The 27,492-nt window shown below is 45.8% G+C and overlaps 1 pseudogene; it reads right to left on the reverse strand.

The window, feature by feature from the left end:
- Positions 1 to 2,473: 2,473 nt before the first annotated feature.
- Positions 2,474 to 21,288, reverse strand: LOC132533755 (NADP-dependent malic enzyme, mitochondrial-like; annotated as a pseudogene).
- Between the last annotated feature and the right edge of the window lie 6,204 nt (positions 21,289 to 27,492).

Genomic DNA, 27,492 nt, shown 5'->3' on the forward strand with positions numbered 1-27,492 from the left:
GAAGGCACCCAGCCTCACCTGAGCTGTGATGCGCTGCCCTCACACCCGCCCGCCCCCACATCCCTTTCCCTCACAGCCCTGATTTCAGGAGAGCTGGTGAGAGTGCTCCCAGCCTAACTCTGGACTATGCATCTGACCTCAACCTCCAGCCTGCACCAGACCACTCTCATCCCTCCCACTAAACTTCCCTATCTCCCAGTCTAAACCCCTTGCCCAACCCTCCCCATTCCTCTATTCCAGCCCATCCCCATCCCACCCCTCCCCCCTCAAATCCCACACCTCCCACTCTACTCCTCCCTGAACCTACCCCCTCCCCATTACCCCTCCCTCTCCACTCCAAACCTCTCCCATTCCATTCCCTCTCCCCCACTTTACCCCTCCACCAACCCACCCCTCCCCACTTCACCCCCCATTCCCCTCACTCTCCCCCAGTCTACCACTCCCCAAACCCACTCCCTTCCCAACCACCTCTCTCCTCCCACTCCAACCTTCTCCATTCCACCTCACTCCACCAACCTCCTTCCCCCCACTCCACCAGTTCCCTTCAGTCCAAGCCAACCCTTCTTGTCCACCAGTGCAGCCTCCTGTCCTCTAGGCTCACCCTTGACCCCATATCACTCAATTCCAGGGCAGCTGGGGAGGGGGACCCCAGCTTTACCCCCTAGCTATGCAGTGCTGTCTTTATTCTCATGCCCTTGGCACCCAGTCCATGTTCCCCAGAGCATCTGCCAAAGAAGCTGGGGAAGAGGCACCCAGCCTCACCTCGCCTGGGGTGTATTCCTGCTTGTGCATGTACCCTCCTTGTGTGTCACCCCCGTCCTTTTCTAAAAAAGCACAACCTCCTCTTGGAATTTATGTTAAAATAATAAAGCATTTCTATGTGCCTGCTTGCTCTTAATCTTTTTTTTTTTTTTTCTCATCAAGACTTAACCACTATGGGCTGACTTTTTGAGAGACAGAAGCAGCACTGAATTTCCCTCAATTCTGTGGGTGCCAGGTTTGAACCAGGGTCATGCACATGACAAAGCAGCACACTGTTTTAGTGAGCTATTTTTCCAGTCCATAGTTCTTTGTCTAATGTGGTGCCTTGTTCGAGGTGGAATCCAGGGGCCTCATGCCTGCTCATTGTGACTGAGCTACCTTCCTCGGACAACCTGTAAGTCTGTATGTTTTAGAGAGAAGACAAGATCAAACTACTGTCCCACCATCCATGGAGCCCAATCCAAGGCTTCAGCCCTCCAGGGAATTCTTTCAGACAGAGGGAGAGCAGGAAAGACCCCAGTAGGGCAGCTTCCTCCAGTGTGGTGGGGGTTGGGCTCTAGCAGGGTTGAGTGTAGGGCCAAGCAGGGTCTGTTCAGGGAAGCTTTTCTGCCAGCCTTCCACTGGCCTTTATCCAGGGTGCTCCCATGTAATGGTAGGTCTCCAACTCAGGGCCTCCTGCATCAAGGCTTTATCACAGCTCCCTCCTGGGTCCCTGCATGTAACAACTTTCTGTAGCTAATGGTAAGGAACCCAAGGCCCTGTGCTTGTGTAATTCCATTGCTCAGAGGCCTCCTGGCTTTAAATGTTCCACTGTGTCCAGAGGGGGAGAGAGACTAAAGTTACCCTAGCACCGGTCCCCTGACCATGAAGCTCCCCAACCCTTTTACCATTCATGGTACTCTCATGTGGTACAGGGGCTCGAACCCAGGGCCTTAGTATGAAGAGCTATTTTCTGCCTCTCTCCTCCAGAAAAGTTGCTTGTGAATCTGATCATGCCTCCCTAAGCCTGGACTTTTCTGAAGGAATGAATGTTCTGGAACAACCCCCAACCCCCATGAATCTTTAGCCCGAATCCAGGAGTCATGGGACAGAGCTATGCTTTGGGGACACTACACTGAGTGTCAGCACACTGGGAGATATGGAGAGACTAAGACCTGCACGAAAGGGGCCTGTTGTGGCTGAAAGATGGCAGTGTGGCTCTAGGCAGAGCAGGCAGCAGGGGTTTCCTGAGTGTCTGCTTCCTGTGTCATGCAGTATCATCACTGGCACACTCGATGTCAAGGATTGAAGTCAGGATCTCATGCTTGTGACTCGTGTATTTTAGTTACTGCTCCACCACTCTGCTCTCTCACTTCTCAGCTGCATGTCCTGAACCACTCTCCTCCCGTCCAAGTGACTCCCCACATGGCACACTTCTGTCCCCACCAGCAGCTATGGGCACTGTCAGGGCTGAGCTCCAGGTGGGGCTTTTAGATTTCTCACAAGCTTAGGTTCAGAGCTGGCAACAGAAAGTCTGGAGAAATCCTTAAGCCAGATGTGGAGGGAGGTTCTAAAAAGATGGGCACTTAGGGCCTGTGGGACAAGATGTCCCTGGGCTTCTGCTCTTGAGCAGAGAGTTTAGGGATAGACAGTGACAAGGACAGCCATCAGAGGTCATCTGTATTGTGGGTGTCCCTCCCTTGTCCCTGCCCCCAGCCCTGCAGAAATGGCATCAGACCATCTGCACACTCATGGCTTCCCTAGGCCAGGTGTAGCTGTCCAGTGAGAAGGAGTCGTAGTCAGGAGTGTAGACCAGGGAGAAAACAAACACCTCCTTGTCCAAGGGTTCCGGGCAGTAAGTGGCCAGGTTGTGCTTGTAGGCATATGTGAGGACCTGTGAGATGGTCGGGGTGGGGGATGAACGGCCGTTAGTGTGCCCCTAAGGAGGGCACCAGCTAGGGGAGCAGGGACAGTTAGGAGGACTATATACTATGAAGCTCCTCAATTCTAGGAAATGAAAAAACACAAATAATAATTGGGGCCAGGTAATCACACATCTGATTGAGCACATTTGATACAATGCCCAGTGACAAGGGCTCAGGCTCCCAGTCCCCATCTGCAGGAGGGACGCTGCACAAGTGATTGAGCAGTACTGCAGGCATCTCTCTGTCTCTATCTCCCTCTTCCCTTTCAATTTCTGATTCTATCCAACAAATATTGCAAATATTAAAAATGATTGGGGAAATAAATACTTCAGGTATATTCATAGAAGCACTATTTGTATCAACCCAAGTTTCGAAGCAACCAGATGCCCAATGACAGATGAGTCGCTAAGAAAGTGGAGCACTGGTGGAACACTGATCAGCTGTGAAAAATGACAAGGTCATCTCCTTTTCCTCATTGTGGATGGAACTTGAAAGAATCATGTGAAATAAGATCAGCCCCAAAGAGAAGGATGAATACTGGATGATCTCACTCACAGGCAGATCTTAACAGTCAAGGACAGCAAGGGAAAACAAGTAAAATTGAACTGAGTTTCATGTATTGCACAAAAACAGCAAAGGACTCTGGGGAAGGTTGTGGGAAAAGGGCCGTGGGGGAGCTTGAAGGGAGGATTTCTGTTGCATGATGGAACAGAAGGACCTAAGTTAAGATTGAGAGTGTTCTGCAGGTGAGAGATTGCACCCATGTGTCAACAACTGTCCTGTAAACCACTATCCAGCCAACATAACAGTAAAAATTTGGTTTAATCAACAAAAAAGATGTAAGGTATATATGTATATGTATATTAATATAAATAACAATATAATAATGTCCTCAGCATTCCTGGAATCATCAAAGATAACTTCACTGCTCCACATTTGTTTTTTCCACCAGGGGCATTTCTGGGGTTCAGTGCCTGCATGGATCCACTCTTCCCTGTGGTTGTTATTTTTTAATGAGACAGAGATAGTGATAGATAGAAGTGAGAGACAGAATTAGAGGGAGAGACAGAATTGGAGCCACCTGCAGCACTGCTCCTCTGCTTATGAAGATGCCCTTGCAGATGGGGATCGTGGCTTGAACCTAGGTAACCTGTGCTCTCTACGAGGTGAGCTACCACCTGGCCACTCTGATTTACGCTTATGGCCTGGGCTCTCAGGTTCCATTTCTGGTTCCATACAGTCTTCTGTGTATACACATGTACATTAACACATATGTGCATGCATAAGATGCACATGTACACACATGTGCAGCTATGTCTTTCCATACCTGTGTGTGCACAAACATATGTGGGAGCACTGGGTGAGAGCATGGCTGACAGGAAGCAAGGAGCGGACAGCCCAGGTAGCACAGTTCCAGCTTCCTCTGCACCATTCTCCCCTCCTCTCCGCAAGCCACAGAGAAGGCCACTTGCCTCCCTGCCAGTGTCACAGGGCAGATGTCCTCATCTTGATGGCGATTCTCAGAGACACATCTCTGATGGAGCTGAGGGGCGGGTACTGTCTCCCCTGTGACAGGTGCTGCTCTGACACCTCCTGGACATTTTGCTGGGGGGGTGGGGTGGGGTGCTCTTGGGGAGGGGAGTAGGGAATGGGAAGAGAGAAAGAAGTTGAGTTTGGCCATTTCCAGAACAAAGCCAAAGTCTGAGCCTTGGCTTGGTGGGGGGTGGGGGGAGGTTGGCACTGACTAAACTCTCAGAAACACTCAGCTTCACTCACTACAACAGGGAGACACCAGCAGTTGAGTACAGGTCCCCCAAGCCCGAGGGTACGCCTTGCATGTGCCAGAGCTCAGCAGTCTCTCTCTCCCTCTCTCTCTCTCCCCTCATCAAAATAAATATTTAGTCAAATATAGCTGTTCTTATGAATGCCCAGAGTTGTCCAGAAAGAATCCATGAAGCACATCAGAGTCTTCTAAGAGTGGAAGCAGCCTAAATGTAATGATAAGCTGAGTAAGTACCAGGATATATATTCCATGGAATACTACTCTGCGTCCAAAAAAACTTGACATTGTGATCTTTGGGGCAACATGGATGGAACTGGAAGTGATTATGCAGGCTCTAGGTCCCAGAGCCTGCCTATTTCAGCCTGCCCACCTACCTGCCCTCCAGCTGCCCACCTGCCTGACCATTCACCTGTCCACTTGGATACCCACCCACTTGCCTGCCAGCCCCACAGCTCTTGGGTCATGTCCATGCCTCCTCCAGGCTCCCAGGCCCCAGGTCATCTTCCCCTGGAGGGCTCATCTGCCCGCCTGGTAAGGGCCTTCTGACCTGGATGTTGCAGTAGCACTGCTCAGCTGTGCACTCGGCCCTGCTGGTGGGGTTGCTCAGTGCGAAAATTATGGAGCGCTCATGGAAGGAGGCCATGTCCCTGAGGGAAAGCATCTGATAGATATCTTTTATCTTACTTATTTCACTAAGCATAATCAGGTGATTGACACAAACTCTCTCTTCTCAGTCCAATCCTACAATACTACGATATTTTATTTTATTTTATTCTATTTTTTGCCATCAGGGTTCTTGTTGGGACTCTGTGTCTGCACACCTCCACCAGTGGCCCCTTTCCCCTATTTCCTCCAAAGAGAAACACAGAGATAAGGGGGACATTGCAGAATAACTCCAACTTTGGGAATCTCCCCTCCTGCTGCTGCTCCCTTTGGTGACATGGGACTTGAACTCAGGCCTTTAAGTCTGGTCACGTGTGCACTCTGCCAGGAGGGCCCCTGCTGTCCCCATAGTCCCAAGACTTTTACCCAGTAGCTGCTCAACAAAAAACGTGGCCTGAGCAAAGAGCTTTGCCAGCATGGAGTCTCAATACCTCCGAGCCTGGCCAACCCTCCTACCTATGATGGTTGTGGGCTTCACTTGCTGCACCACCTCCTCCAAGGAGCCCATCTCAGCATGGTCCTGGGCAAAAGTCTCTTTTTCAGGGCTCAGATGGCTCCTCCCCTGCAAAGACAGAAAGAAAGGGTGTAGCTGTGAGGAACCTGGGGAGAGTTGCTGCATTTGAGCCACAGAGAGCACTCTGTACTTCTTTCTGAGAGAGAGAAATAGAGAGATAGAGAGAGAGAGACACACACACACACACACACACACACACACACACACACACACACACACACACACACACGGGTAGCCATCACAGCATCAGAGCTTCTCCCAGTAATGACACCCTCCCATGTGGTGCTAGGGTTTGAATGTGATTCAAGTACATGGCAAGGCATACACCCTGCCCACTGAAATATATGGCTCTCAGATGCAGGTGTCCATGGTACTTATACTTTAGTATTATTATTATTGCCAGTAGTGTTATTGCCCAGGCTCAGTGCTTACATAACTCCACTACTCTTGGTGGTCACTATTTCCTTGTTCCTTTCTTACCTTCCTCCTCCCTCCTCCTTTTCTTTTCTTTTTTCTCCCTTTCTTTCATGGAGACAGAGAGTGACAGAAAGGGAGTAAGGAGAGACATCTTCAGCCTGTTCTATAATTTGGGAAACTTTTCCTTTGAAGGTCAGGACCAGGCACTTGAAACCTTGAACTCAGGTTCTCACAAATGGGAACCTTTGTGCTCTACCAGGTGTGCCACCTCCTAGCCCCAGTTTTTACATTTTCATCTCTGACCTTTGAACAGTCTCGTGGGTCCCTCTCCCCAGTTTTCTAAGCTAGTGGAATCTGGGACTTGAGTTCAGGCTCTAAGTGACATCTGAGTGGGGTCACTCTGTGCTGCAGGGTAATTATCTTTCTCTCTCCTTTTCCCCTTTCTATTTCTCTCTATCTCTTCCTCTCTACATAAAAAAGGCAGCCAGGACTAATGAAGCAGTGTAGGCACCGAGCCCCAGTGGTAACCCTGGTGGCAAAATCAATCAATCCATCAATCCAAATAAAGAGCAGGCCCTGCCCTCATCCTCCTCCTCTCTCTCCTGCCTGCCAGACTTGCCTCCTCACAGGTGAGCACCCCATCTCCAGCTACTGTAAGATACCCCATGTCTTGCCCCCAGGCCAACCCACCTTGACAATGAGTCCCCTGGAGTCCACCATCCAGATCTTCTTGGTGGCCTCAGCCGCAGGGATGCCTTCCTGCTCCAGGGCCATGACCAGGAGGTGAGTGATGCCCAGGGCAGCCTGGGGGTGCCATACAGGACAGGCTCAGACCCAGGGAGGCAGCAGCCAGCCCTCCTCCCTCCACACCTGGGAGACGCAAGGATCCTCAAATGAGAGAGGGTGCTAAAAGCCCATAGGTCTGGATGTTCCTCCAATGCAGTGCCCGTGCACATGGCAAAGGAGCGCAGTGTCCAGATGAGGCATCGTGCCAGGCTGCCTCTAGGCTTCTCCATTTCCTGGCAGCACCTACAACCCCGACTCCTCCCCGCTTCCTTGGAAGACGAACACATGGCTAGAGAGCCGGCTTCTGGTGACCCACAGAGCCGCAAGTATCCCAGCCACTGCCATGGAGGCTGTGCCTGTGACAGAGCAGAGTGGGCTCAGCTACTTGGTGGGGGTGGGGGGTGCCCCGTGTGTCCAGCTGGCTCCTAGAGAGACCGAAGAAGACCTAATTAACAGTCTGTTATGTAAAGACAGAAGCTGCTGTGTAGCCCTCCCACTCAGAAGCAAACATAGTAATGGACCAGATCAAATAATGATAATCTTGTGGATATTAAAACCAGTGAATGGGAACCAGAAGAGAAGAGGGGCTCTTTAGGGAGAGGTAGGAAATCAGGGTCAGGGGATGCTGATTTTCTTTCTCCCAATAAACCCCGCCCCCCAAACACACACACCAGCCCTTTATATTGATTTGCTGTGTGGGGACTCAAGCACAGTCTTTGGCCTACATTTTTATCCCAGTGGATCACCAGGGCCTTACACTACTGCAGACAGGGGAGAAAAGATTCGAACATGAATTTACAGCTTGGTTTGCAGAGCATTTAGATTGTCTGGGGACCTAGTAGGAGTAGGTCTCTTGGGCTGATGAAATCATACTCAACTCAAAGAAACTTCCAAAGCCAAGTCAGGGAGTCACAAATCTGAACTCACAGATCTTATGACACAAAAGATAGATATATTTCCCCGAATGACAATAGGCCCTCGAAATCCAGCAAAGAAGTCTCTGGTCCCCTTTTTTGGATAGGTATTTCCCCAGAGCCCTCTTTAATGTTGATCTCTTGGAGTCTAAAGATGTGTTTCTGCCAACTTGATGATTTTTGAGCGCCTGTAAATCTTCCCTAGAAGAATTCCAGGGTTTCCTCAGCCTGGGAACCTATTTCAGCACAGCCTTCTGCCTCTTGGAGGAGGGATTGTGCTCTGACCAGCAGATGGCTCAAAGACCATCAGCAGAACAGCCCCAAGGCAGGGCCTTGGTGCTGGGAGTGGAATGTTCTCTCTGGTGGCTGGAATCTGAATAACCCTGACAGTATCCACTGCCAAGGTGCTCTCTGCTCTACTGACAGGCAATTTGCTCCCCCAGGTCACCAAATATAATTTTCCTAGACTTCTGAGCAGCACCTTGACCTTTGACCATTGGTACTCTCTATATCCAGCAGTGTATGTGGCTTCCTGAGCCCCCCAACCCCTTGGCTGCCTAGCTGGCTTTGGGTGTTCTCCCTGGGGTGCCTTTGGAGGAAAAAGTTACTCCCCCCACAACACACAGTTCAGCCCAGAACCTCAAAGGCTGAACAACAAGTCTTGAGCTCTACAACAGAAGGTTTGTTTTTTTCTCCAACATTGACTTTCATGGGGGTTGGGGGTGGCTCTTGGGTGACATATTAAGGACTTAGAAAGGGGGGATCAGAAGTTGGCTCACCCTGTAGAGTGTACACATTACCATATATAAGGTCCTGGGTTCAAGTCCCCCAGCCACCCTAAGGGAGCTTCTGCAGAGGGGTGGGGGCTTCTCAAGTGGTGGAACAGTACTGTGGTATCTCTCCTTCCCTTGAAGTCTTTCATTCTCCATCTCAAGGAAAAAAATGGTCATTGAGAGTAGTGGAGTCAGGCAGACACTGAACCCCAGTGATAACCCTGGTGACAAAGAGAGAGAGAGAGAGAGAGAGAGAGAGAGACCATAGCACCTCCAGTGTGTGGGGGCTGGGCTCAAACCTGAGTTGTGCACAGGAGAAAGGAGTGCACTATCTGAATGAGCTGTTGTGCCTGTCTCCTTCAAAGCCTCCCACCTTAACCATGTTTCTTTCAAATATGTATATGTATTTCATATATATGTAGTTTATCTTTCTTGCTAACATTTATTTATTTATTTACATTATTTATTTTATCTGATAGAGCAGAGAGAAACTGAGAGGGGGGAGGTAGAGAGAACCTCAAGCACTGCTTCACCACCTACGAAGCTTTCCCCTTGCAGGTAGCGACAGATTGAGGACTTGAACTTGGGTCCTTGCGCATGATAATAAAGCCCTTAACCAGGTGCACCACCACCCAGGCCCCAATACTTCATATATCTGTATGTGTGTATTTCAAATATGTATATTCAAGAGGGATTTCATTATTTATCCATTTATTTTTTAAACAAAGCACTGCTCAGTTCAAACTTATGGTTCTGCTGGGATTGTACCTGTACTTCAGAGGCTCAGGAGTGAAAACCCTTTTGCAAAACCACTGCAATGTCCTTTCAGGATGCTAATCCCCAGATTCTTGGTCACCTGACAAACCCTTCAGATCAACTAGGGAATGAGGGCTGAATAGGGAGCCAATGTGGCCTCCAGTTGAACCATTTATTGTAGAAGGTGGGCTTGTTGGAAGCTAGCCATAGTGACTGGCCAGCTGTCCCTGTGGGCCCATTGTCAGCCCCGTGTCACAGTGAGGCTGAGTTGGGTCACTTAATGGAAGCCACAAGTGGCCACTGGGAGGCATAAAGGTGATGGGACCTGATGTGCCCTCCCCCATCTACCCCTATAGATACAGGGACCAGGGAGAAACCAGGGAAGACCAGGTGGGCTTCCCTCTCCCCAGCCTAGTGCAGAGTTACTGGACTCCAGCAAGGACTCTCCTATCACCACCCCCTTTTTGGTGTCTTCTGGGACATTCCTGGTCCCAGACAGACCAGCAGTAGTCCCCAGAGTCAGAGCTACGTATTTCCTCCCAAATTCTGCAGTGAGTCTACCCAAGGATGAAGGACACAGGCCCCCACCCCTACTTCCCAACCTCAACCCCCGGACTGCTTTACTTGGCCTGTTCTGACTCAGCATGCTGGCAGCTCTGCCGGGACCAGAGAGAAAGGCAGGAACATCTGGTGCAGCATGCCCAGACACTGGACTGGCAGTGAGCATGGATGCTCCCCAGAGAGTCCTGTCCCTGTGGAGTGTCCTCTATCTGCAGTCACAGGCCCTAGGGACATCTTTCTAGTCCCCACTGTTGAGGACCCCTCTCTGGATCCTCCTTGGCACTTCCAATCCAGGTCATGCTTATCAGTGTCTACTAGAAGCCCCTCCCAACCCCTGGGGTCTTCAAGGCCACCAGAAAGGGGACACACTACTCATAGTTCGTCATTCCCTGTAAATGCAGACATGACAGACATATGGTTGAGAGAGAGAGAGAGGAGGGACATCTGCCATACTGCTTCAGTACTCATGAAGCTTCCTGCTGCAGGTGAGGACTGGGGGCTTGAACTTGGGTCCTTGAGCATGATAACCTGTATGATCTACTAGCCATGCCACCATAGGACCCCTATATATTAAGTGCTTTAAACATTTACTGTATCTGCCCCAGGTCTTTGTTAGCTTCTTCTGTGGAGAGAGGCTGAAACTGTAGCTCACTACCAGCTTGTACTAGCTGGTTGCATTATTTAGAATGCCCTTTACATGTTTCATTCTTTTTTTTGGTCACCAGTGTTCTTCATAGGGCTCAATGCCTAAATTATATATATATATATATATATATATATATATATATATATATATGGTATGATAGACGTCAAGAGACAGAGATAGATTAAGAGTGAGAGAGATAGAAAGAGGAGAGACACCATGGCACTGCTCCATTGCATGAAGCTTCCCTCTTGTAGGTGCTCCCATAATGGTGTCCAGAGGCTCGACCCTGCGTCCTTGTACAGTCACAGATATGCAGTCATGTAATACTCATCTCCCTGGATGCAGCTATGGTCTCCAAGGAGCAGTGGTTTAGCAAAGCCCCAGCACTCTCTCCCAGGTCACAGGGAAGCCTGAGTCATGAGGCAGTGGAGCCACAGTGGCACGCTGGCAGCAGGTGGTCCTGTGTGAGGGAGCCAGTCCCAGATACTCAGTCCCAAGGCAGAACCTACCTTGGATGTCATCATTGAACATGCAGTACTTTTCTCAGTCTTGTTTAGCAGACGGAAAGCATTGGCACTGGCCAAGTCTTCAAACTGGATGAGGCAGTGGATTCCGTATCTGAGTGGAGAAGTCAGTGAGAGTATATGCTACTATGCAAGAGGTCCTGGGTTTGAACCTCAGCCACAACATGTGGGCAAATGTGGATGGGGAGGGACTTCACAAGTAGTGGACCAGCACTGTGGTTTCTCTTCTCTCTGTGTCTCTCCTCTCTATCTCTCTGTCACTCACCCTTTATCTAGAGGAAAGAAAATAAAAAGCTTCTGTGAGCTGTGGAGCTGTGCAGGCACTGAACCCCAGCAATGAGTTGAAAGGGTGAGATACTGAAAGGGATAGAGAGCTAGTGAAGGGGAGACACCTCCACAGCACTGCTCCTCTGCACAGGAAGTGTCTCCCCTGCAGGTGCTCACACACAGTGGCCTGGGATTCAAACCAGGGTCCTCTGGCCACGTAACATGTGCACTCTACCAGACAAGCCCCCTAGTGCCTTGTTGCTCCCTATTTTTTGTTTGGGGTGGGGGCATGAAACAGAAAGAAACAGCACTGGTCCACCAGGCATAAAGTGCCCCTGGTGTTGTGATGCTCTCACGTGGTGCTGGGGCTTGAACCCAGCACTTGCAGCTACTCCCAGCTTCTTGAAGAGTCCCTGAAGAGCCACTGAGACACGCAGTTCATTCAGTTCCTCATCCTGTGTCAGGGTGCTCTGCCCCAAGAGAAGCCAGAGCACTGTGGGAGGTGCTGGCTTATTTAGGCCAGAGGACAACCTCTCTGGGCATTTCTGGATGACATCCCTCTGGCTCTTCTCCAAACATCTACCACATTCCTGCCCCTTTGAGCCTCAGTCTCATGTGTCCTCCTCAGCATACTCGTCCCTTCAGATACATTTTCAGCTCCTTTTTCTGGATCTTTCTTTTTGGCTCCAAGTGTGTGTGTGTGTGTGTGTGTGTGTGTGTGTGTGTGTGTGTGTAGCTGGTCGATGTGATTTGGGGCAAGACAGAGCAAGAAACTCACTGGCCTTAGCTGGGCTTCCCCTGGGCAGTTCTCCACAGAGTGAGGGCACCCTCATTCCAGGGAGGAGATGTCCCCTCATTAATCTCACAGCCAGTATCCACAGGACCTGCTCACTCACTCAACCTGGCCCCAGGTAGGGGTGAGGCATCCTGAATGCTAGAACCTTTTGTGGGAAGGACACATTTCCCCTCCACTCATAACATCCTGAAGCCTGCCTCCAGTCAGAACAGCTCGGGCCTGGAGGTTTCCCTCTTTGGACTTTAGATGCTGGGTTCCCTCCCCTATGTGCCTCAGGAACCACCCAAGCCCACACCCCACACACACTCACCACTGATGGCCCTTACTGTCTCTGAATTCAGAGGTGAGGTCAGCTCAGTTAATTGTTTCTTTGTTTAAATTTTGACACAGGGTTGGTCCTGGAGCTTGGTGCCTGCACAACAAAACCGCTGGTTCTGGCAGTCACTTGTTTTTCTTCCTTTTTGTAAGTTATAACTTTATTTTATTTATTTATTGCTGGATAGATACAGAAATTGAGAGAGGAGAGGGAGATAGAGAAGGAAAGAGACAGAGACACACATGCAGCTTTATTTCAGTTCTTGTGAAGTTTTACCGTGCAGGTGGGGACCAGGGGTTTGAACCAAGATCCTTGCACACTGCAGTGTGTGCTAACCCAGGTGCACCACTGCCTGCCTCTCTCCCCAACTGTTTTTCTTTTAGTTACTTGTTCAGAGGTAGAGACAGACAGACAGAAGAGAGACACTGGAGCATAGCTCCTAACTTTCCCCTCCCATCCACACCTGCAGGACCATCTTTTCCTTTCTCCTTTTATTTCTTCCTTCCTTCATTTCTTTCTCTCTCTCTCTCTCTCTCTCTGTCTTTCTTCCTTCCTTCCTTTCTCTCTTTCTCCCTCCCCTCCAACATTGCTTAGCTCTTGTTTATGGTGTGATTGGGGGTTGAACCTGTGACCTCAGAGCCTCAGGCAGGAAAGTATTTGTGTAGAATCCCTGTGCTATCCCCCCAGCCTTATGTTTCTAAGAATTTATCCTAAGAAGATAATCAGGATGGAACACAAACACTGATCCGTAGATACTCAGTGCTAGAACTGGGTTTCTATTTGCCAGGAGATGAGAAACCAGTTGTGGGAGGGAATTTCTTTATGGAACTCTGGATACACCCAGCATCTGATCAAATGACACCTTTCAGCAGGGAGGCAAAGGATACAGCTTAATGGTAATACTAAAAAAAACCCATGCTTGAGGCTCCAAGGTCACAGGTTCAATCCTTAGCACCAACAATAAGCCAGAGCTGATTGGTGCCCTGGCAAAACAAACAAACAGACAGACAGACACAAGCAAACAAACAAAGCAATGACACAGTAGGACAAAAGGTAACTTGGGAGGGAACTCAGAATACACATGACCTTGAGAACAGCTGAATTCTGGTGGCTGGGAAAAGGCATCTTAGGCCTTAAGGATGGCTTTGGTGGAAAAAAGACTGAAGAAAAGAGTCTAGAATGGGAACCACTATTCTACTTTCACCACTTCTCTTCATGTTCTCCATGACTTTAGCTTTTTGGAACCAGGACTAAGGCATGGGTAATTTCATTGCCCAGGACCACATTTTTCAGAAAGAGAGAGAGAGAGAGAGAGAAAGGAAAAGGAGGAGGTGGTGAAGAATGAGTAAAGTCATCACAGCACCTGAATTTCCCCTGGTGCCAAGCATCCCTGTGTGGTGTGGGGGCTCACACCTGGGCCAGGCCCTTGTCCTACTTGGTCTGGCTTCTTTTCCTGGTTCCTTTTAATTTGATGTTTTATTAGTGACTTAATAGTGTGCTGCAAAATCATAGGATAATAGGGGTCTAATACCATACTACCCCTACCATCAGAGTTCTGTGTTTCCATCCCTCTCCAGCAGAAATTGCTATAGTTCTGAGGTCATAGGTGTCGGTTGAGTATATTTACCTCTCTCTCTCTCTCTCTCTCTCTCTCTGTGTGTGTGTGTCTATATATAGGTGTGTATGTAGTTATATTTTTGCCCATTTTTATTCATTTTAATTATTTATTCACTTCCTTTCTAAGTCACACCTACACCTATTACTTCTTCCAAATGTCCTCCCTTTTTCCCCTTTTCTCCAAGATAAGCAAAAAAGTACCTGACTTCCTCTGGTTTTTGAGATTCTCTTCCCTCTCAGTGATGGTATAGAAATAAAGATACTTGGTGACAAACATTTCAGGTCCCAGTGGAATTCAGGTCATCTTCCCCTAACATTTTCCCCCTCTGGGAGTAAGAACCAAAATTCTTTTTGGGGCAACAAAGGAGTTCTGGCTTCTGTAACTACTTCTCTGCTGGACACATATGTTGCCTGGCCTGGCATCTCTCTCTCGCTCTGTCTCTCTCTCTCCTTCTCTGATGTGGCCTGTGCAGAGGAGGTGCCCTGAGGCAGAAGCATCCCTGCCCTTGTGACTCAGGTTGGGGGCATTACCTGGTTGTTGGTGCTCACATCCAGCATCACAGGCAGGCACTGGTGTAAGTTGATGCCCCCACATGCTGTGTATAGTGCCAGCTTTCCCACAGGGATGCACATGCCATAGCAGCCCAGGTGCCCCAGGCCAAGGATGCGTTCCCCATCTGTCACCACGACACCTGCAAGACAGGGGGAATGCTTCTGCAGTGGTCCTCCTCTGGATGCCAGCCTACTTGAGCCAGCGTAGGACTCTGACCCCTTGACTCCCCTCTGAGGATTTGTGGTTTCTGCAGGCTCAGTGGAGGGAACCCATCTGTCATCATCCTTCAGAAAAACCAAGGTTACCATGCACCAGGATATGGGTTCAAACCCTCAGCCCCCACTATCCCTGGAAGCCTTTCTCTGGCCCACTCTAACTCTGTCAGGCCTATCAGGTGTGTGAGCCTGTCTTAGCTAAGACAGGATGACTCTTCCCTTGGTGCTGCGGTGGCTTTCTTTCTGGTCCAGGCTGAGAGGACCCAGTGCACCACCAAGTAACAGCACAGAAGAGAAGAACCCTACCTTAATGTCATCCTCAGGCAGAAGTTGAGCATGGTGGCAATGTGGCCCTTGTCATGAATGGTGATGAACAGCCCACTATGGGAGACACAGCCACAGTCACCAGAGGGCGCCAGAGGCCAGGCATGCTAATCACCAGGCTCTGTCCTCAGGCCTGTCTAGAGGTTATCATTTAGGAAGCCACATCTTGAGTGCAAATGGCCTCCCACTAGACTGTTTATTCTGTGGGGCCAGAAAACACCTGTCTTCTCACTGGCGCCACACCCATAGCCTACCCTACCATCACCCTCCACAGGGCACTTGTGAGCTTGTTGGATCCAGGACACTCACATACATACAAGTGCACTGGTCTGCATCTTATGTTTTTGTTTTTATTTTTGTATTTAGTGAATAAAGCCTCTGGGAATATGATCAGAGTGACTTCAAAATGAGGATGACATGGGATAAAAAGTGCCGGGGCATGACCTAGCAGTCCATAAATGAGGATGGAGGTGGGTTACTTTTGCTAGAGAGTGATACTATAGCTAGATACATCCTGCTAACCCCTCGGAGGAACTAGATCCAGCTAACTGGCATGTGGAAACCCTAATCCTAGTGACCTTACTTAGAAATTGGGTTTTTGCCGACAATTTAAGGTAAGAGGCGCTGTCATCTAGTCTGTCAGTTGTCTCCCAAAAAGAGGAAAGAGAGAGACACACAGGGAGAAATGGGTGCCCCAACCAGCAGGGCGGTGAACAGGTGCTAGGAATCCAATGAGACCTGAAATGATGGAACATGAGACACGAAGAATGACAGCAAGACAAGTTTCTGATCAAGCTGCATTTTATTGTGAATACAGGCATTATAAGGCTTTGGGGAAGGAAAGGGAATGCTGGAGGAGGGGGGAGGGTGCTGGGATAGCCTGAGGGTACTTCTTCCCGAGCTAGTGCTCTCTGGGTTGGAGAGAACTCAACTGGAGCCGATCTAGGCTGCTGCGTGGGAGAGGGATCAGGAACTCGTGCCGCACCAACTTGGCAGGAGATACACTCTGGAACTCTCGGAGCCGGAAAGCAATTTCCAAGTGTCTTTAATCAGAAGAGCAGCTGTTTTTATACTCTCCAAGTAGGGTGGAAACAGGATGTGATATAGAGAGGGTGGAGAGAAAAGTGACTGGTGAAAATCAGAGTGTGACAAGGAGGGGGCAGAGCCGGCAAGAATCCTATCACTGAACCACCAATGCCCTGGAGGGAGTGCTTTATGTAAATGTAAAAGTGATTTATGTAAATAGACCAAAGCTTTGAATGGGTTCAGTAAATCCCTATATAGGCATATGGTTAAGCAGAAGCCAGGGGGAGGTGGTATACTACCCAACAGGAGGGGGAGCAAACTACAAAGCGGAATTTTCCTTGCAACAAATGGAAGGAACCAAACTGTGTGTTGACTCACTTGTGTTGACTCACGTGATTACTAATAAATGGTTTACCTGAGGGGAAATGGCCTGCCCAGGGGGGAATTAACACTTGTCTTGAGGGGTTCCGTTGTCTCAAAGCTTATCATCTATAAAGCAGAGAAATGGCTCCTGGCATATCCTCCCTTTTTATAATTTAAAATTGAGGCAGGCAATGGGGGTGAGGAGCAGAGACCCTAACAGCAGGTTTGGTGGGCGTAACCAGAGGAAGGAAGTATTGACCTGATTCCTCCCGCGGAGTGGGTGCAAAACCAACCTTCCCGCATCTTATAAGGCTCTCGGTGTCTTTTTGGGGAGGGGAGGCAGAGCCACAGTTTCTAGGGAAACAATTTTTGTTGCTGACACCAACCTCCATGCAAATCAGGTTTGCTTCACGGGGGACTCAGAGGCGGACGATAGGGTCCTCCCCCTGCAGTGCTTTGCCTTCTACCCCTTACTGGTGTCCTTGCCCTGCCATGGTTGGATGTCTCCATGCATAATTCTGAGTTTTATGCCATCTGAAAAGGGGGTCTGTCATCCTCAGGTTTAGCCAGGCCTCTGTCAGCCAAATCAAGTCTGTGATAATGTATTTGCAAAGGTTTTGATGCCAAGGAGTCAATCTGCCATTTTATAAAATCAGTAATCTTATTAAAATAAAGGACCTTAAGGTAATCATTAACAAAAGACTAATAAGGGTCTCATAAGGGGCTCTGTAGTGACTCAAGACTATTTGTGGTGGAGTCTATAACCTGTTGTAATTTGTCAGAAAATTCATGGGAGAAATATATAGAGTGTCCTAGCGTGCCACCAGCAAGTCTAAGGGAAGCAGTCAGTGGATGTGATGTCTAGGGGAAGAAACACAGCACGTCTGGTCTTCTGGTCAGCGCCAACTGATGAAATTTTTCTCTTCATAGAGGGTCAGCTGTGGAACAAGCAAAACTAGGAGGCAAGGACCAAGTAGAGAAGAATTGACATGAAAATATAGGATGGTGTTGTACCAAAACACAGAGGAGGTGCATACACATTAGAAGTCAAGGTGAGGTTCCTTGAACATCGAGGAATATTTTGAGAAAAGTGAGCAGTCAATAAACATGCAAAGATAAAGTCAGCAGTGGTAGGTCAGCAGAAAGAGAAGACTTGGATAGGCTGGTGAGGTTAGCTGGAGTATCTACTGCCATGGCATCCTTTGTGGTAAGGACTTGCCAACAGGGACTCTGTGGATTTTGCAAGAGCAATGTCATCCACCATAATAAAAGGAAAACAAACATGGACATCCAGTGTTGAAAAAGAGAAAAAGAATATGTCTCTGTGACTGGAAAAGTGGGTGGCTTTGTCAATGAGATACAATAAATGGACAATTCGAATTTTTGTAAATATTAAGAAGATTTAGTATGTTACTTCATTGACACTTTAGCCAACTGAATACTGGGGGGTGCATTTCCCTTTTTTTATTAATTAAGCTTAAGGGTTTTAGTTTTTCTTTTTTTTTAATTTTTATTTAATTTATTCCCTTTTGTTGCCCTTGTTGTTTTATTGTTGTAGTTATTATTGTTGTTCTCATTGTTGGATAGGACAGAGAGAAATGGAGAGAGGAGGGGAAGACAGAGAGGAGGAGAGAAAGACAGACACCTGCAGACCTGCTTCACCGCCTGTGAAGCGACTCCCCTGCAGGTAGGGAGCCGGGGTTCGAAACAGGATCCTTATGCCGGTCCTTGTGCTTTGCCCCACCTGCGCTTAACCCGCTGCGCTACAGCCCGACTCCCAGGGTTTTAGTTTTTCTTGTTTGAGCTGTAGCCCAATAAATTTAGAAAAAATATCAACTGAGAAAAAAAGTTTTTGTTTACTAAACATGGGCAGGTGAATTACATCAATCTGTCAGAGAGCATTGGCTTTTATCAATGGAGATTAATCTTAAAAGTCTGAATAACAGGATCTTAATTAAACAATGCAGGAGCCAGTAAAGTGCTCTCACTATGGCAGGTCAAGCGTTAAAATATTTAGAGGCTTGTAAAAAAAATGAGAAAAATTTTAGGATATGAGTGACTTTAGGAGTCATCACACACCCATAAATAAAAATAAAAAATGTTTAGTTTTAAATCTTACCATATGAGCAGTCAGTTCTTCATGTGCAGATGTACCTATAATTATTTACTTAGAGAGAGAACTTGTACCAAGTTAATTGATGATCTAATGGTTAGAATTGGCTTGAGTTTTTTTTTTCTATGATTTTAGAAGGCTTTTTATTAGAATATACCAATATGTTATAGAAAGTCAATACCTAAAGTGTTGACATGATAAAATGTTTACCTTTTTTTGGCATTATTTTAAACTGATTAGACAGTTTAAGCACACTATTATACCTTTAGTTTACTAAGATCTTTACTCATCACAAGGCTATCATGGGTAAGCATAGATATAAAACTCTTAATAGATTTTGTTCTTTAGAACTCTAATATGGCAACTTAAAAGGCTAAAATAAAACCTCATAACTTAAATGTTCAAAATATTAATTTTGTTAAATCAGGATTTGCCAAAACAAATCTTCTATCAGACCAAAAACACCATTTATTACCTTAATTTATCAAGAATAAACCTCTGGCAGTGTCTTAAAACCAGATAATTTTTAAAAGCAGAAAGATATAAAGAGGAAAACCAGAGCAAAAGCCTCTGACATGTAAATAATTAACATAACGATTGTGTTATCTTTTACTAACCCAAGCCAGTATTAAAAACAATTTTAAGTAAAATGTTAAACTTTATTTGCTAGGACCTTTGTTTATCACAAAGCTATCACACCCTTAAGGCAGCTATGAACAAGGGTGGGTACACGACTTAATTGATCTTTCACTTTGACTTGGATAGGTAACTTAAAAAGCTAAGATAAAACTTATAACTAAAATGTTAAAATAAATTTTTACTGTTAACATTTCTTTTAGATGATTATTTTACACTAAATAATTTTGTTGAATCACATCTGTTGAATGAAAATTTTTTATCAGGCCAGGAATATGTTTAACCCTTTTTTTTCCTGGCAAGGCCACTGCTCTACACTGACTGGGTTATTAGAAAGTCAGTTCAAGCATGGAATTAAATTAACAAACAGTGGCAGTTGATATTGGGGTGCTGGTAATATCTACAATTTTCACAAGAGTGAGAGAGACTGTAGAGGCATTTTACCATGCCTAGAGATCTCAGAAAATATTTTAACTAATGAATTGATGTTGATATTAGCTATCAGAAGGACGAAACTGTCTTATATTTTACTCTGGTAAAGGTGTGCCAACTCTATGAGTCCGGATCTTTAAAACCACATTTAGCTTAACTAAATCTTATTTAAAACTTAAAACAACTTTAGTTACTTAGGGGTTAACATACATTAATGAAAACAAGGTTAGCACAGACTTAAAACATACATTTTTGGTGAAAAGAAAATTTTCCCTTTGAAAAACCGCTTTGTTTTTTGGATTTCTAACTCACAGACTATCTAACCAGGTGGGGCTTTTGTAACTAGGGAATGACTGACTGCAGTCTTTGCCAATCTGTGGAGCAGGGGCTCTGAGCCGTGATTGACTGTGCAGGCGGAACAGGTGGGCTTAGTTTACCGCCGCCAAACAGAGAAAAATCCTTGAAATTTTTTTTCTAGGCTAAGGTACATTTTACAGTTTTAAAGAAAGTGGTCTAATCAGTATTATTGGCCAAATCAAGGACCGGAGCACAAAACGGAGGGGCGGTGGTGTAGGGAGGCAGTTTGGACAAGGAAGAGCATAGGGGTTAGGGTTAGCCAGTTTGAGCCTGGCTCCGAGTAACAGGGAAAGCCAAAACCTGTCTTGATTTAGATGGTTTAGTTTTAGTTTTAGGGATTGGGTTTTTTGGTGAGGCTAAGAATGTAAGCTCTTCTGTAACTGCAGCTATTTCTTTCATTAATTGAAGCTGCTCTCTCCGGTCAGCAAGGACCTTGCGGAGGGTGGAAATTCCTGTAAGGGCTCCTGAGCGTGCCTGCCTGATAGAAGGATTGTCAAGAAGAGGGTCAGGCTGGAGAGCAGGGGCACGGATATAGGGAGGGAAATTAAAGGGAGGAGGACACCAATCAGGATTGTAGTATCTGGCAGCCTCTTTTTCTAGCAAAGCCTCATTCTCTGAGGGAAGTGCTTCAGGAGAGGGGGGGTTTGTAAAACTGGATAGAGGCGGGGAAAGAATGCTGGTTTTCATTCTCATGTGAATTAGCAATAGGAGGGTCAATGGAGAGAACTTCAGTGAGTGCGGTGGAACCTGTAGGGAGGGGAACAGGGCTTTTACTTTCATCTGGTGCTGGGAGGCTTTTATTTTGACGGGGTACTGGGGGATCAAGATCAATAATCACAGAAGGGCATGGGGATGGGGACTTTGTCCTGGACAGCGGACTAGAAAGTTGCCGGAGGACCTTTTCACCCTCTTTAATAAGGTTTTTAATATCAGGGTGATTATTATAAATGTTTAAGATATCATTAAATTCCAGTAACAAACGGCAGAAACAGTTACACGTTCAGGAAAAAAGACTGATAGTGATCATTAATACAGTCACCAATTCTCCAATGTTTTTCATCTATAGTGCCTTCCTGGGGGAACCAGGGCAAATATTTCCAATATAATCTAAAAACTTCTTTAATTCTTTCTTTTTAACCCTAGTTCCTCGTGTCTTGAGTGACTCCTTGAGTCCTATAATGAATAAATATTGTTTGCTAAATTCATGTCCCATGGTTTTGCTTACCTCAGCCGCTGTGACACTCTCCTCCAGATGCTACTCACGGTCCATTATCTCTGTGGCTATCTATGCGAATCTTTGCGTTACCCTCCTTCGGCCAAGGTGACTCATTGAATTCAGGTAGGCCTACCCTCTCCATCAGCGGAGTTTCTAGGTCCAGAAGGCTTCTTCGCCCCACGTTCTGGGTGCCAGAATGCCCCGACCAACAGGGCGGTGAACAGGGGCTAGGAACCCAATGAGACCTGAAATCAAAGAACATGAGACACGAAGAATGACAGCAAGACAAGTTTCTGAGCAAGTAGCAAAATTTTATTGTGAATACAGGCATTATAAGGCTTTGGGGAAGGAGAGGGAATGCTGGAGGAGGGGGGAGGGGGAGCAACCTTCAAAGCGGAATGTTCCTTGCAACAAATGGCAGGAACCAAACTGTGTGTTGACTCACTTGTGTTGACTCACTTGATTACTGATAAATGGTTTACCTAAGGAGAAATGGCCTGCCCAGGGGGGAATTAACACTTGTCTTGAGGGGTTCCATTGTCTCAAAGCTTATCATCTATAAAGCAGAGAAATGGCTCCTGGCAAATGGGCATGTAGTGATGATGGCAGACTGCAGGAGAATCTACAAACTAAGGATGGACTAGGCTTGCTTGTGAAGTTCACAAGCTACAGAGATAAGACAGGACCCCCCCATAGCTTTTAGAAAGCTCATGACCCTACCATTACCTTCATTCCAGGATGCAAGCCTCCAGCAGTGAGATGAGACATTTCACTGTTTGAAGCCACAAGTTTCTGATGTATTTTTCAGAAACAAGATACTGAGGAATCAAACTCATGCATGTCCTCTGCCTCTGAGCTAGCTCTGCAGTCCATCCCCCACCACAAGCAATTTTCCTGGGAGAAATCATGGTTTACAGGACAGTTACTGACACCTGAGGACAGTTTCTTATCTCCTTGTGATAGATGGAGATCTCAAGGGCCAGTAGACATGTGAATAAACATTCAGTCACTGGTTATCAGAGAAATGCAAGTAAGAACAACAAAGAGATGTCAGCTGTGAGGATGTCAGACATCAGAAATGACAGAAACACCAAGTGCTGGCGAGGGGATGGGGAGAGGGAAAGCCTTCTATACATCTGGGAGAATGCAAATCCAAGCCCTGTGGGAAGCAGTCTGGAGATTCTTTTGATTCTTCTTATTTTTCTTTTTATCAATATTTTTAATCATTTTGTTGGGGGATAATGGTGTACACTATAGTTGTTGACACATATAAAATTAAACCAGGCTCCGTGTACATTGTAATGTGTGTGCTCTACCAGGTGTGCCACCACCCAGCCCCTGTAGACTCTTCAGAACACTAGAAACAGATATGTTGAGAGGAAGATCCAAGATGGTGACTGGAATGTAGCAGCACCAGTGGGCTGTGACATCAACTGCTAGAAAGCATTGAAATCCTGGCTTTCAGCGGGACAAGCAAGTAGGCATCCTAAAGGTAGACCAGGGAGGTGATTATAATTCAATTTGGATTAAAAATTAGATCAAAAAGAAAGGAAAATTCTTGATTATTTGTCTCAGCCCTCCTCTCCCCATAACCAGACCTCAGGGGTAGAGAGCTGCTGCTAGCAGGTTCCCCATGGAGCTCCTTTCTTTACCAAGATTCATGGCCCACCAGGGTGCCAATAAACCCTGCTTCCAAATTTCTAGGCTATTTTTATTGTTTCTCTGATTTAGGGACTTAGACCCATTCAAGTGACAATTAGCTGATCAAGCAAGCCTCTCCCAGCCTGCTTGAAAGTTTTTTCTTTCTTTTTTTCACATTCGCTTTGTATTGTGTTTTCTTTCTCAATCAGTTGTCTAGACTAAACTTACATAGGCTAACAGGGAGATGACCAAGCTGTAGACTCATTGCTTGGGCTTTTACTCTGCTCTGTTTTACAAATACTATTATATATACACGCATATCCCTTCCCCCCCTCAGGTGACCAAAATTAACTCTTAGTATACTTTCCATTGCTAGATGACAAGAATTATCACCCACTGTGAGAGAAACTTGTCTCACTTTTCATACCTTCTCTATACACTATCGCCCTTCTCTCACATCCAAGCCAATTAAAAAAAATATATATATACATATATATATATATATATATATATATATATATATAAACTCTCCTTTCACTGATTTTTTTCCTGTTTTCTCCTTTTCTTTTTTCTTTTCTCTCTTTTTTCCCCCTGTCTTCCTTTCTTCCTTCCTCCTCCCTCTGCCTTCTGAATTCACTGATCCTTATTTGTGAACTATTTCAGGAAAGAAGTCTGACTCAGAGGGGACTCTGTGGGTGTCTCTGCTCTACTTCCCCTTCCCCTCTTGCTACCCTAGAATCTACAGTAGACAGTAGATTTGCATAATTGTCTATTCCTGCTATCCCTTTTTTCCTTTCTCTTTCTTTTCCATTTAAATTTGGTTGCTATATTTTCTTGAACTGGAGACATTGTGGGAGTAACTAATATTGGTTAAACTTCTTCAGTCATTACTTTAGTTACCATTGTAATTTCTGAGAGTGGTGATTGCATTTGTCATAAAGGTATTTAGTATAGTGTGACTTGTACATAAAACAAAACAACTGAGGAACAGCAGAACATAAAAATAAAAACACATTAAAATGGGTAGATCAAGGGCAAATAAAACTGCTACTCCGATGAATGAAGACAAGAGCCTAGAAGAAACTACAAATCAGACAGAAGTAACCCTAGATAAGAAAAGCATGCAACAACAACAAAAGCCCTGGACCAGATGGCTTCACAAACGAATTCTACAAAACTTTCAGGAAACAGTTAATACCCATACTTCTTAAGCTATTCCATAAGATTGAAGAAACAGGAATACTGCCTTCCACCTGTTATGAGGACAAGATCACTCTGATACCAAAAGCTTATAGGGACAGAACAAAAAAGGAAAACTATAGGCCAATATCTCTGATGAACATAGATGCCAAAATATTAAACAAGATCTTGGCCAACCGGATACAGCAACACATCAAAAAGATTGTGCATCATGACCAAGTGGGATTCATCCCAGGAATGCAAGGCTGGTTCAACATCCGTAAGTCAATCAATGTCATTCACCACATCAATAAAAGCAAAGCCAGAAACCACATGATTATCTCAATAGATACAGAGAGAGCCTTTGACAAAATCCAACACCCATTCATGCTCAAAACTCTACAAAAAAATGGGAATAGATGGGAAATTCCTCAAGATAGTGGAGTCTATATATAGCAAACCAACAGCCAACATCATACTCAATGGACAGAAGCTGAAAGCATTCCCCCTCAGATCTAGTCGGGGACTAGACAGGGCTGTCCAATGTCACCATTACTCTTCAACATAGTATTGGAAGTTCTTGCCATAGCAATCAGGCAAGAGAAAGAAATCAAAGGAATACAGATTGGAAGGGAAGAAGTCAAGCTCTCACTATTTGATGATATGATATGATATAGATGATATGATAGTATACATAGAAAGACCTAAAGAATCCATTAGAAAATTACTGGAAGTTATTAGGCAATATATTAGGCAAGGTATCAGGCTACAAAATCAATGTACAAAAATCAGTGGCATTTTTGTATGCAAACACTAAATCTGAAGAAGAAGACATCCAGAAATCACTCCCATTTACTGTTTCAGCAAAATCAATCAAATACCTAGGAATAAATTTGACCAAAGAAGTGAAAGACTTGTATACTGAAAACTATGAGTCGCTACTCAAGGAAATAGAAACTGATACCAAGAAATGGAAAGATATCCCATGCTCATGGATTGGAAGAATAAATATCATCAAAATGAATATTCTCCCCAGAGCTATATACAAATTGAATGCAATACTCATCAAAGTTCCACCAAGCTTCTTTAAGAGAATAGAACAAACACTACAATCATTTCTGGAAACTGAAAACACCTAGAATTGCCAAAACCATCTTGAGGAAAAGAAACAGAAATGGAGGCATCACACTCCCAGACCTTAAACTATATTATAAAGCCATCATCATCAAAACAGCATGGTACTGGAACAAAAATAGGCACACAGACCAGTGGAACAGAATTGAAAGCCCAGAAGTAAATCCCAACACCTATGGGCATCTAATCTTTGATAAGGGGGCCCAAAGGATTAAATGGAAAAAGGAGGCTCTCTTCAGTAAATGGTTCTGGGAAAACTGGGTTGAAACATGCAGAAGAATGAAATTGAACCACTTTATCTCACCAGAAAAAAAAAAATCACCTCCAAATGGATCAAAGACCTAGATGTCAGACCAGAAACAATCAAATACTTAGAGGAAAACATTGGTAAAACACTTTCCCACCTACACCTCAAGGACATCTTTGATGATTCAAACCCAATTGCAAGGAAGACTAAAGCAGAAACAAACCAATGGGACTACATCAAATTGAAAAGCTTCTGCACATCCAAAGAAACTATCACACAAACAAAGAGACCCCTCACAGAATGGGAGAAGATCTTCACATGCCATATATCAGACAAGAAACTAATCACCAAAATATATAAAGAGCTCAGCAAACTTAGCACCAAAAAAGCAAATGACCCCATCCAGAAATGGGCAGAGGATATGAACAAAACATTCACCTCAGAGGAGATCCAAAAGGCTAACAAACATATGAAAAACTGCTCTAGGTCACTGATTGTCAGAGAAATGCAAATTAAGACAACACTAAGATACCACCTCACTCCTGTCAGAATGGCATACATCAAAAAGGACAGCAGCAACAAATGCTGGAGAGGATGTGGGGACAGAGGAACCCTTTTACATTGCTGGTGGGAATGTAAGTTGGTACAACCTCTGTGGAGAGCAGTCTGGAAAACTCTCAGAAGGCTAGACATGGACCTTCCATATGACCCAGTAATTCCTCTCCTGGGGTTATACCCCAAGGACTCCATAACACCCAACCAAAAAGAGGTGTGTACTCCTATGTTCATAGCAGCACAATTCATAATAGCTAAAACCTGGAAGCAACCCAGGTGCCCAAAAACAGATGAGTGGCTGAGAAAGCTGTGGTATATATACACAATGGAATACTATGCAGCTATCAAGAACAATGAACCCACCTTCTCTGACCCATCTTGGACAGAGAGAGAAGGAATTATGTTAAGTGAGCTAAGTCAGAAAGATAAAGATGAGTATGGGATGATCCCACTCATCAACAGAAGTTGATTAAGAGGATCTGAAAGGGAAACTAAAAGCAGGACCTGATCAAATTGTAAGTAGGGCACCAAAGTAAAAACCCAGTGGTGAGGGGTAGACATGCAGATTCCTGGGCCAGTGGGGGGTGGTAGTGGGTGGGAGGGATGGGTCACAGTCCTTTGGTGGTGGGAATGGTTTTTATGTACACTCCTAGCAAAATGTAGACATATAAATCAGTAGTTAATAAATATGAGAGGGGGAAAATCAATTGTATGTCTCAAAGTTTCTCAAAACACAAACTGAATCCTTTTAATATATAGGCTGTGTATTTGATATGCGGACTCTCTCAAAAGCCTAGACCAAGTAGATTAGAAGCATCCAATAGCACAGCTATATGCAATATACTGGATACTGTACAGCAAACCATAACAAAAGGACTTTTTCAAAGTTAACCCAATTAACGAATAATGTGATGATAACATTAACTATCGATTGTCTTTTTGAACCCTAAGACAGCAGGAACCTCACATCTCCACTATAGAGCCCCTACTTCCCCCAGTCCTGGAACCCTTGGATAGGGCCCAGTTTCCCGTATGTATCTCCCAATCCAAACCAAATAATATTGCATCCGCCGATCACAACCTAACCAACGCAACGATTGCCACCTCAACATGCTTCACCTCATACTGTTCTAGAGACTTCACGTGCGGAATGACAATCCTTCAGCTTCATTACTTGGGTTCCAGATGCCACCAGGATGCTGGCCAGGCTTCCCTGGATTGAAGACCCCACCAATGTGTCCTGGAGCTCAGTTTCCCCAGAGACACACCTTACTAGGGAAAGAGACAGGCAGACTGGGAGTATGGACCGACCAGTCAACGCCCATGTTCAGCGGGGAAGCAATTACAGAAGCCAGACCTTCTACCTTCTGCAACCCTCAAAGACCCTGGGTCCATGCTCCCAGAGGGCTAGAGAATGGGAAAGCTATCATGGGAGGGGGTGGGTTATGGAGATTGGGTGGTGGTAATTGTGTGGAGTTGTACCCCTCCTACCTTATGTTTTT

Source organism: Erinaceus europaeus, chromosome 17, assembly GCF_950295315.1.
Source record: "Erinaceus europaeus chromosome 17, mEriEur2.1, whole genome shotgun sequence".
Lineage (NCBI taxonomy): Eukaryota > Metazoa > Chordata > Mammalia > Eulipotyphla > Erinaceidae > Erinaceus > Erinaceus europaeus.